This window comes from Leptinotarsa decemlineata, unplaced genomic scaffold (assembly GCF_025532065.1).
Source record: "Leptinotarsa decemlineata unplaced genomic scaffold, Ldec_3_MD MMD2_tig00004307_RagTag_RagTag, whole genome shotgun sequence".
NCBI classification, from domain to species: domain Eukaryota; kingdom Metazoa; phylum Arthropoda; class Insecta; order Coleoptera; family Chrysomelidae; genus Leptinotarsa; species Leptinotarsa decemlineata.
The window spans coordinates 2,781,774-2,792,804 of record NW_027412606.1 but is presented as its reverse complement, the minus strand read 5'-3'; the positions used below and the strand labels follow the sequence as shown (position 1 = coordinate 2,792,804).

At 32.8% G+C, this 11,031-nt stretch overlaps 1 protein-coding gene across 1 annotated transcript in view; it reads left to right on the top strand.

Annotated features, from left to right (window-relative positions):
• Window positions 1-679: 679 nt before the first annotated feature.
• LOC111508969 (calpain-9) overlaps window positions 680-11,031 on the top strand; it is a 204,306-nt gene continuing 193,954 nt past the window's right edge. The window contains exon 1 of the mRNA XM_074178763.1: window positions 680-855. The gene's annotated coding sequence lies outside the window, so the exon portion shown is untranslated. The remainder of the gene's footprint in view (window positions 856-11,031) is intronic.

The window sequence follows — 11,031 nt, the reverse complement described above, 5'->3', positions numbered from 1 at the left end:
CAAATTGAAAATGGATCTGTTTGATGTTCCTTATATCGGACTGATCAATTTGCCAGATATTGAAAAATAAAATCGTTTTCACAGAATAAGTATTGGAGTACCTACTGACAATTTTCAAAAACATTTTCAAAAAATCAATTCAAACGCCTTGTTTGTTTACTTTTTCATTTGGGTCCAATTTAGTAATTGAAGTTTGACCCTTTTTATGTTAACAGATTGAAGTGAAAAGTGTCAAAGAAGGAGGAATGAGGTGTTAATTTGACCTAGTGAATAAATGTTTGTGTTTTAAATAGTTTATTTTGTGAAAAAAAAGGCTGAAAAGTCGACCTTTTCTCAACCTTGAAGGACCATAACTTTGTAAATAAGGGAGAGCGCCGCTTTAAGTGCACTCAAAATTTTTTTTCAAAATCGCCGGGTGCCCTCGAAACGAAAATTTACCAAATAGTGAATTTCAATATTCAAAGTAATACTTAGGATGTTGGGAGCACTAACCACGTCGTACCTTCTAATTACTTTGACGGCTTATTTCGGATGCACAAATGGATGATGCGTGTGTAAACCTGTGGCCGTCTATAACAATTGAACGATTGAGTATGCTCAGGCGAAATTTTCCTAGACCTGACAACGCCGTACATGATCTAGCCTAGCTATCGAAGACGGCGGTGCATTTCCTTCAAGTATTCCGGCAATGTTTGTTGGTTACGGATCGCACCGCGATTGATCTTGTGTTCCGCCGATTCACGTGCGATTTGTTTACGGTGTTTGTTATTAGCGCTGTCATTGTTATCAGTGACTAATTGTTGATTTTGTTGTGTGAGGATCAATTGGAGCATATCAATTGTGAGGACTTTGCTGGTGAGTATTTTTGAGCTTCCATTTTTAGTTTTCATCATTTATTTGAAAACACTGAGAAGTTGTGAAAAATGTGATCAATGTCATTACATGTTTTTGATAGTTTAATTGAACTTTCATGTCGTGACAAGTGAACTGACTTTTTTTTTTGTAGTCAACATAATTTTTTACGTAGTCTATGAATCAAAGTGTCATAAACTGATAATCGAATCGGAAATTGCAATTTCGAAATTACTTTCAAAGTACGTATATCCTATAATGACATTTTCAAATGATCACAATAAACTGAAAATGAATCATAATTATTATTCAGCCGAACACAGCGTTTATCAATAATATTTTTTTTCAACAACAAGATACAACGACACAAAACACGAAAAATAAAATTACAGGGTAACCTCAAGGAACTAACGCTAAGTCTTTTCGATTAGCGAAGAGACTCTGGAGCAAGTTTAGTTCTCGGCGGAAACCCGAGAATAAGAAATAGTTCCCGGCCGCAACCCCAGAACAGACTGACTTGCCTGTCAACTACTTAGGGCCATGTTACTTGTCTCAATCCATAAGAGTGTTAACGATGAGTATCTACTCGAAACATCCTAAGTGGTGTCGTTCTGAATATTAATCAGTTTTTCGTAAATAAACTTTCGTTTCAAGAGAAGAGAACATTTCACTGATATGTCATGATAAAATACGAAAATGATAAGTAAAAATTGAAATAAAAGAATCAACATTAAAACTCAAAGCAGATGGATATTTTGGACGACTACTCGATAATAGAGTTATGAAAAGTTAATTTCCTAACAAAAATTTAAAATACAAAATGAAATCAATGAAGAAATAAAATGTTTCTGAACTGAATAGTTGTAGCAAAAACCCTACAATGTTGATAATAATGTCCAGCATGTCCAGCATATGTGGTCTCGGCCTATATCCATTGATTTAACGCGACCCTAAGAGTGCTATATTACCATCTACGGCACTCTTACGGTATTGACGAGACCCCGGTGTTGCCCTATGCTCCGGAGGATATTGAATCCGTTGTGGAGCACGAGAAGTGCCGAATTTTTTGGAACTATTCGTTTCCACCCTCAGGCTCATACAAGCTAATAAGCCTGATGTAGCCCTTCTCGACCACCAGAGCAAGACAATATTTGTCATGTAGTTTTCAGCTCCTGGCGAGACGAATATCATTGAAAAAGAGGGGGAAAAACGGATAAAATATCGAGATTTTCTTTTCGAACTCCGCAGACTCTATCCAGATCACTCTGTCAAGATGGTTGTTTTGATTATTGGAGTCCTTGGTGAAATGATACCCTTTCTACTCTCAAATCTTAAAATCATACCGGCTTGCCGCACTAAGGCAGAAATCTTAGCCGCACAGAAGACTGTCATTCTTGGCTCACTGCGCTTGCTCAGGGCACATGATTCTCGGATCCCAATGATCACTTACCCCACGGTGTGGGGAATTGTCGTTGGTTGATAATACTGGCGCGCCTTCCAGAATGTATCGGGGTTTCGGGGGATAGGGGCTGACCTGGCACACTACGGTGAAAAAAAAAAGAAAAAATAAATTATTCACAGCAATATAAGGGTACAGATTGTGAATTTAGTAATACCACGGAAGTAGTACTGCTTGTGTGTGGATATACATACATATATGAGGCTAATATAAAGTAATATAACAATATAAATATTCAGAGTAATATCAGAGGTCAAAATTCAAAAAAAAATCTAAAATCAATTTATATGTAGAATGTATATACATGTATAAGTTACAATATAACAATTTACTATTAAAATTCCAATTGAAAAATATATATACATTCTAGGAGTGGTAGATCACTTGGTAATTATTGATGGTGTTAGAAGCATATTTGAAGTTGATAATATCAGAGCTTATATATACAATATGGCTGGTCAAGGATGAAGAACGAATATAAATGAATTTATGACATTATTACGATTAAATAAATGTGTACATGTAAGAATAGTATCAGTATGTATTGAAAATGTGAGTTTTCCATCATAGTAAATTATAGTGAACAATCAATATAGTAGTCAATGAAATTGTGTTTCTATTTCATTTTATTTTCAATTAATTTATTTTACTTTTGCAGTTTTCAATTAGTGCACGAGTCTCATATCTGTTTCTGTTTAAAATCTGTTTTTCCATTAACCAGCTGTCGCACTCCTACTAACGATAAGCCTCAGAAGTCGAAACTTGTGCCAGCTAAGGATTAACGAGGTCTTATCTTTTAACGTGTGATTCCTAACACGGATCAGATTGTTTCGTGAAGAGTTTTATTCTTTTCTTGAATCTGAATTTGGAAGTCTCATTTTTCAATTCTTTAGGAAGCATTTCAAATGCCTTTGGGGCTAGGACTCTGTAACAGTTCTGACCAATTGATTTGTATGCGAAGGTTATTGAAAAGTTATCAATTCGCATCATTGTATAAGCATGAGATGGTTTCTGGAGTTCATTTTCATTCAAGAACTGTGTTGTAGTTATGCTAATACAAAGTGATTGTCTCAGAACGTTTTTGTGCCACTTCAAGATGTTTGAGATAACTTTTATAGACTCCTCCTCATCCTATAATCTCGTAGTTCAAATGAAATTCTACTAAACTAATTGTATTATTGTGTATCGAATTGAGTAATTATGTATCGAATATTCCTGAAAGTATTTTGAATCTGTACCTAGTCTGGAGGACCTTTCATGTTCAGCAAACCGTTTTGAGAAATTTCGAACACATTGTCCCACATAAACACTATTACACTCCGGACACTAATGAACTCCACTTTATCTTTGTCATTAAAAAGGAAATTCGATAACCTGGCATGTGGTCTGAATGCTACTTCTACATTGCTGTTTCTGAGAAACCCGCAATCGCCTCTGTTCTTTCACCAAAATATGTTAAAGTTATTTTTGATTTGCTGTTGTTTGGCCTGGGGGTATATTAATCTGAGACTAACTTCTCATCACTAAGTGTTATTTGCTGGGTCTTTATTTCACCGTTTCATGTCACAATTGTTGACGAATTTTTGAAAAGAATCATCTGAAAAAATATTTATTTTGCAATTTTGTGACAATATGTGTATTGTCAAGTTATATTATATATTCAAGAAACACTTTCTTGTGAGATTTTCACTGAACATAAACTGATATTGATATCGATCAAAATTCACGTCTTCAATAACATGTCCTGCTGTTTGATTTCCATTTGATAATTCATTAAATGAAACGCCATTTGAAGCGAAATATAAAAAAAGATTTATGACTTCAACATTTGAATTGCAAAATTTGAATAATTTTACGGTTATTTCAAAAACGAAAATGAAAACATTCACCAATAACTCGAAACTATCCATTATTCTACTAGAATTTTTATAGTAAGGAAAAATTCGTAATTGTAATTTTGACTTCAAGGTATATGTTATCTGCCTACATGACGATTTTCAGGGACAAACATTTTCAGTTATGGTTTCATGCTCGGTTTCAGGTCAAGAGAAGTATACAGAAATTCAAAAGTTAACACTCTTGGATCAAATTTTTCATTCTTAAAAAAAAAATATGAGTCTCCTGAGAACTCTAATATCTGACACGAAGTAATTATGAATTGAAATATACGAAGTGGGGTTTTGTATTTCTGTCCAACAAAATTTCACTACATGTGATTCTTATTAGCTACGCTGAAGTAAATATAATTTTCTATTTGGAGAAAGTATGGATTTTTATTGAATATATATCACCTATTATAAACAAGCTGATTTATTGGAAGACATATACTTTATTGTCCAGGAAAATACAATCTTATCAACAAAGCTTGTTGAAAAATCTGGTGTGTATCGCACTTCAATGAATAAAAGAAAATAAACAATTAAAAAACACAAATACCCAAAAACACAATTTGAGCAAAACTAAGTTCACATATCTGATAGATGAAATATAACAATGAAAAATAAAATTAACAAAGTTTGTAGACAAAATAGTTTGTATAGATCCTTTCAAAAACTGATAAGAACGAATATACACAATTTGAACACCAATGTCAATATAAACAACAAAAATAAACATCTTGATATAAAAAAGAAGGATAAGGGAGTCTTCCAAAGAAAGGAAGGAAGTAACTCTATACTTTCTTTCCCAAAAATTAATCACTCCTAAAAAATATAACCCCTTCAATTCAAATGAGATTCCTCTTGGCTGGGATTAAATCAAATAGGTGAATGAATGTCATTACGATGTCATCGATGACATAAGCAGATCAAGCTCATTCCGTGACATTAAAAATCGTAATTCATGAATGAAGTGTGTGTATTTTCTATAATGTTATCCAATTTGGTACTGAAGAGCCTTAGGGCAAGTATCTTAAGGCGAAACATCGGTGTATAACAGTGAGGGTGACAGTGTTCTATGTGAGTACAATTTATTACCATTCATTCAAAGTAGAACTCATGTGAATGATATCTGATTCTTATTCCACAACAAATGTTTGAAATACGAACTGAGTAGAGAAAAGTATCTTCTGTATAATTCAGTATTCATATAAAAGTATTTGTTTCGAAAGAATTTTTTCTTTCGTATAATTCAATGTTTATATGAAAGTAGCTGTTTTAGGAGGACTTACTTTCAGTTTGTGTCTGAAAGTTACTTCTTTGCATGATCTACACATCCATGTATAGAGTTACTTCCTTCCTTTCTTTGGAAGACTCCCTTATCCTTCTTTTTTTTTATCAAGATGGAGTAATAGAAAGCCAAAAACTTTCTTTCCCAAAAATTAATCACTCCTAAAAAATATAACTCCTTCAATTCAAAAATAAACACATATATTAAATCACAGCAAAGTTTTATTGTAATATTTGAGATGATTGTAGTACGCTTTGGTTGCAAGGGGCATTTTCAACAAGATTTTTGAACTTTTCATAGCTTTTTTCCTTCCTAATATTGCCTGAAAAAATATTCGAGTCTTGTGAAGTACACTAAAATGAAAACTTTCAATAAAAAATCCCCATTCACGAAGGATTCGAAAATATGGATTTTCTCTAAAAAATATTATACAGTGGGTGAAATAATATATTTGAAACGCGTAAAATTCTGGACTTCTGAATCAATCCGCCATGAATGTTATCACCATTTTGTGTGGAGCTGATTACCGAGCATTTATTCAACAAATCTATGTCTGAAATTCTTGGTCACGTTTACAGTGATCGAAAAAATTACACACTTCTTTTAATATCTCGAGTTATCAGTTAATACAATGGTCAGTCGAAATCATTATAATATCAACTAGCACTACCCACATAGCAATAGATATTCCAGGTATATTTCATGAATATACATTTAAGGATATTGTATTATGCTATGAATATGCCATGGATATATATATCTTCTGGAGAATATTCCCTGAAAGTGCTCCTGGCGAACCTTTGATATATTTTAAGAATATTCCTTGGGAATATTCTTGGAATATCTTATAATATTCTTAGAATATCTAAGGTATATTCTATTAAGAATATTCCAGGAATAGAACCCGAGGAATATTCATAAAATATTCAGGATATTCTTAGTTTATTATAGGAATATACAATAGAGAAACACCATAGAATATTCTTTGAATATATTTTATGAATATTCTAGGAATATTTGGAATATTCCAAGAATGTGACGAGTAACCGCTATTAGGCATGTATATATTGCATTTTGATACAAGATTCACACAAGGAATAAAACACATAATATTCATAAACAAATATATTTTAAAAACAATATACACTGAAATATTTGACGTTTCAACCAATATTAAAAATAAAAAATCTAATTCAAAATATTTATTCACTGAATAAAATATTCCTGAATACTGTCATATTACAAATATTAGAAATGTATTCAAATTAGGATGTTCCTACTCTCAAACAAATGTATACTAAAAAATATACTAAAATAACAACTCTGTGAATTCATCAGCACTAATTAAAAAATAATAAATATATCATTTCATTGAAAAAGAAAAAGTGTATTACATCAAGAAATAGGTTAGGTTAGGTTTCTCACTTAGAAAAATAAACCCACAAATGAAGTATTCAAAGTGAGTGGTTCTTCAATGAATTTAACTTACTTAAAGTTATTCAAACTTTGCTCACCAGAACAGTTTTCCTTATATTTGTCCAACAATGCATCAGCCAGTGTTTCAATAGTAATGCCTGGAACAAAATGTACATTAACGTTCATTATCACTATTTGAAAGTGGCACAATAAAACTGGAATAAAAATCAAATAGATATTTTTCGCATAGGTTACTCATGAACATTTACAACATTTTATGACTTGGAGAGCAACTTGCATTGTCTTGTTGAAAAGTAATCATTACGTTTTCAGTTCCTTGGCGCACCTGCCTGTACCAGGTACCACTCTGTTTCCTTTTGGGCAAATTGATACTATCTTGAAAACGAGTGATGAAAATTATGAAAACAAATGATACAAAAGAATGTGTCATTCACTTACTTTTCTCTATTGATGATACACAACTGAAATCACTCTAGTTCAAACATGTACTTAGTCAAACCAACAAATCCCACACACCAACTCTCCTCGAACCTAAAATGAGGTATAGTAGGTTAATCACCCTGACTTCTATCGATACTATTGCATTTCACTTACTTTTCTTGAAGACTGAATAGATGCAACTCTCCTGTTTGAAGATCCAAAATCAAACTATTCGCTGTACTGCAAATTGGACAACCCCACATTATAAATGGTACACTGAACGTGACAGAATTATACTTTGATAATAACACCAACACACCATGCATTACACACGCGAACCTGCCACGTCAACCGCCATGTTGAATCAAATGTCGAATTTAACGCAAACGCAAATGTACCATGCATTAAGGGACAGCCGCTTTCACAGAGCTTATTCGACTGTCTCGCGCTACACTTCAATTGACCAATGAGAAACGTTTACTCCAATTATTCACTTCCCCATTTCTCTGTTTCCAGGATTTTTCGCTTTGTAATTGAATAATTTCAAATACAAAAAGACAAATAGGATGAGAATTAACCAATTTATTGATGCAATTGGTTCATTTATTGGCCCATTCAAATTTTTATGTCGTTTCCAACAGTTGCTGTTGGAGTAATTCATCCAGAATCTTCGCGTTGAGTTCAAAAACTGGCTAACACTATCAGGGTTATATACATTAGGTTATGCATTCGATTAATGTCTTCAAATATTTGTGTTTTCAATGATATTGAATTATTTGAATACGTTATTATAAGATAATTCAAAATTCCATTGTATAGAATATTCCAAAATATACCGTGGGGATATATTCTAAGAATATACCATATGGTATATTCGATCGACAATATTCTTAGAATATTCAAGGGAGAATAATCCATTTATAGACATTCTATGCACATTCTTTCGGGAATAATCCTGCCATATTCATTCAAGCATATTCTATGAATATTCTAAAGGCATGTATATATTCCAAGAATATTCTATGAATATTTGGAATATATACGTTCGTTATATGATATACAGGGAATATTCCATGAATATCTAGTGCTGTGTGGGTAGAAGAAGACCATGGACATCGTTATGGGTCAACAAAGAAATACCGTTGCTCATTCTTAACCACATTATGTAAATATATGTTGTTTTCATAAATCTTATTTCCAGTTCATATGTCTAGAATTCGAAATGTCTACCGTGATATTTACTTTTTGCTGAGATAACTGTATGTTCCTGGGTCAGTGACATAATAGTCATATGCTGGATTTATTATGTTGGAATTCAACTCTACTTATCATCGAAATTTTACTAATGAATGTCATCGCACAGATTTTGAGAGAAATATGTTTGAAAAGTTGATTCATAACTTTCATTTCGTGAGGAGTGAGATATGAGTTTAAGTTACCTATAACGACATCAGCCGTTTTTATAATCTACGAAACTGAATCATGGGCTTGTTTTTATGATATTGAATGAGATCAAATGATGCAGTCTCGCACAAATATCATCAATATTTTTTTCCCATTTATAACTTTATTCGTTAGTAGAAACACTCTGGAAACCTGTCAACCTGTTTGGCATTTTAAAGTAGTGAAAATTCTTGTTTCATTTCATTTAATTTCCTGTGTTATCTTTCTTTTTGTTATTTTCTCACGATGTATATATGGGTTAGTTTTTTTATTGATCTAACTTTTCTGATAGTCAAAATGCAGAACATTTCAGCAGATTCACTGTTAATAACGATTTATTTTTTGAGAAAAAAAGTTTTTGGCTTTCTACTTTTCCATATTTACACAAAAAAATGTCGGAATCTCGAAAAAAAGGAAGAGACCAATCAATTTCAAAAATTGACTCCATAGAAAATTGTGTATATCATGCAAAGAAGTAACTATCAGACACAAATTGGTAGAAACAGCTTTCTCGAAACAGCTACTTTCATATAAACATTGAATTACACGAAAGAAAAATACTTCGAAACAAATTATTTATATGAACACCGAATTATTCAAAAACACTTGTCTCTACTTAGTCTGTATTCCAAACATTCGTTACGGAATTGAATCAGATATCATTCACAGGATTTCTACACGATATATTGAATAAAGGAGGTGAAACCTCACTTTCATAGAAGAGTATCATCCTTACTGTTAGACATCCTTTGTTTCGCCGTGAGACTCTTGTTTCATCAGCTTTGAATAAATCCCAGCCAAAAGAATCTCGTTTCAATTGAAGGGGTTTAATTTTTAGGAAAGGTTAATTTTTCAAAAAAAAAATTATTCACTTTCTACCGCTCCATCTTGATAGAAAAAAATGTGGAGATCTTCCAAAAAAAGGAAGAAAGCAATCAATTTAAAAAAAAGTAACTCCTTACAAAGATGTGTTGATCATGCAAAGACGCAACTTTCAGATACAAACTGGAAGAAAAAGCCCTTTCCAAATAGCTACTTTCATATAAACTGTATTGTCAAACATGCGCCAAACTAACTGACTGTTATAAGGAAACAAGTATAGCTGAGGCTCCAGTCAATCTAATAATAACACTGATGATTTTTAAACAAGAATCAACCTCTAACGGAAGCAAGAAACTCTTTGGAAGGTTCGAAATAGATGAACATTTCAACCTAGCAGACCACTATTATAATATTCATGCAGTCATTGTTCACTGTGGTTCTGGCGTTGAATGTGGTCATTATTACGCCTTGGTCAAAGAAGAAACGGACTGGTTTAAGTTTGACGATAGTCGTGTCACGAAGTGTTCTGGTGATGCATTGAATTTATTGGAGACACCCTACATTTCGTTTTATAAGAGAGAGGACATTGTTGGATCAAGATCTTCAGATGATGTGGTGCTGCAGGTTTTTCCGGGTTTTCCTGCAGCTAAAAAAGCAAATGCGCCACTGGAATCAATGAAGTCGCCCCGGAGCGCCAATTAATTTTCATTGTTGTTTTTTTTTATTTTTATCATTGTTTTATGAATAAAAATATAAACTTTGAATTATACTAAAGAAATATACTCTCAAAAAAATACATTAATATGAACAGTGGATTGCACGAAAAACACTTTTCCATATCCAGTCTGTATTCCAAGAACGGCGAAACGGGAGTCTTGAAGGAATTTTTGTGAGAGTATCTCTGATTTACCTCGTAGCACAAGAATTCACAAGATTCTCTATATAGAGCTGACTGCTGAAATTGGGTCGCTTAAATGACCCGATGGAACATTTACGACCTCTAGTAAAGAAACGTTAGAGCTTTTGATTGAAAACCACTTTCCTGGAAATCTGACTCTTGATAACAACAGACTTCCCATCTTCTAGGGCACTGAACGCCCAAAAAAGAGCGATTGGGAGGTCGTCAAGAAGGTTATCACAGCACCGGCAATTGAAAGGGCTATCACGTCATTTCAGCCCTTCAAATCTCCTGGAGATGATGGTTCATTTCCAGCTATTCTTCAAAATGGACTGGAAATAATTTAACCTATTCTCATAAAATTTTATAGAGCTAGTCTAGCGTGGAACTATATACCATCCGGTTGGTTGGCAGCAAGTTTGGTATATATATATATATATATATATATATATATATATATATATATATATATATATATATATATATATATATATATATATATATACCTGAAGTGGGTCAGAAAGATCCACAC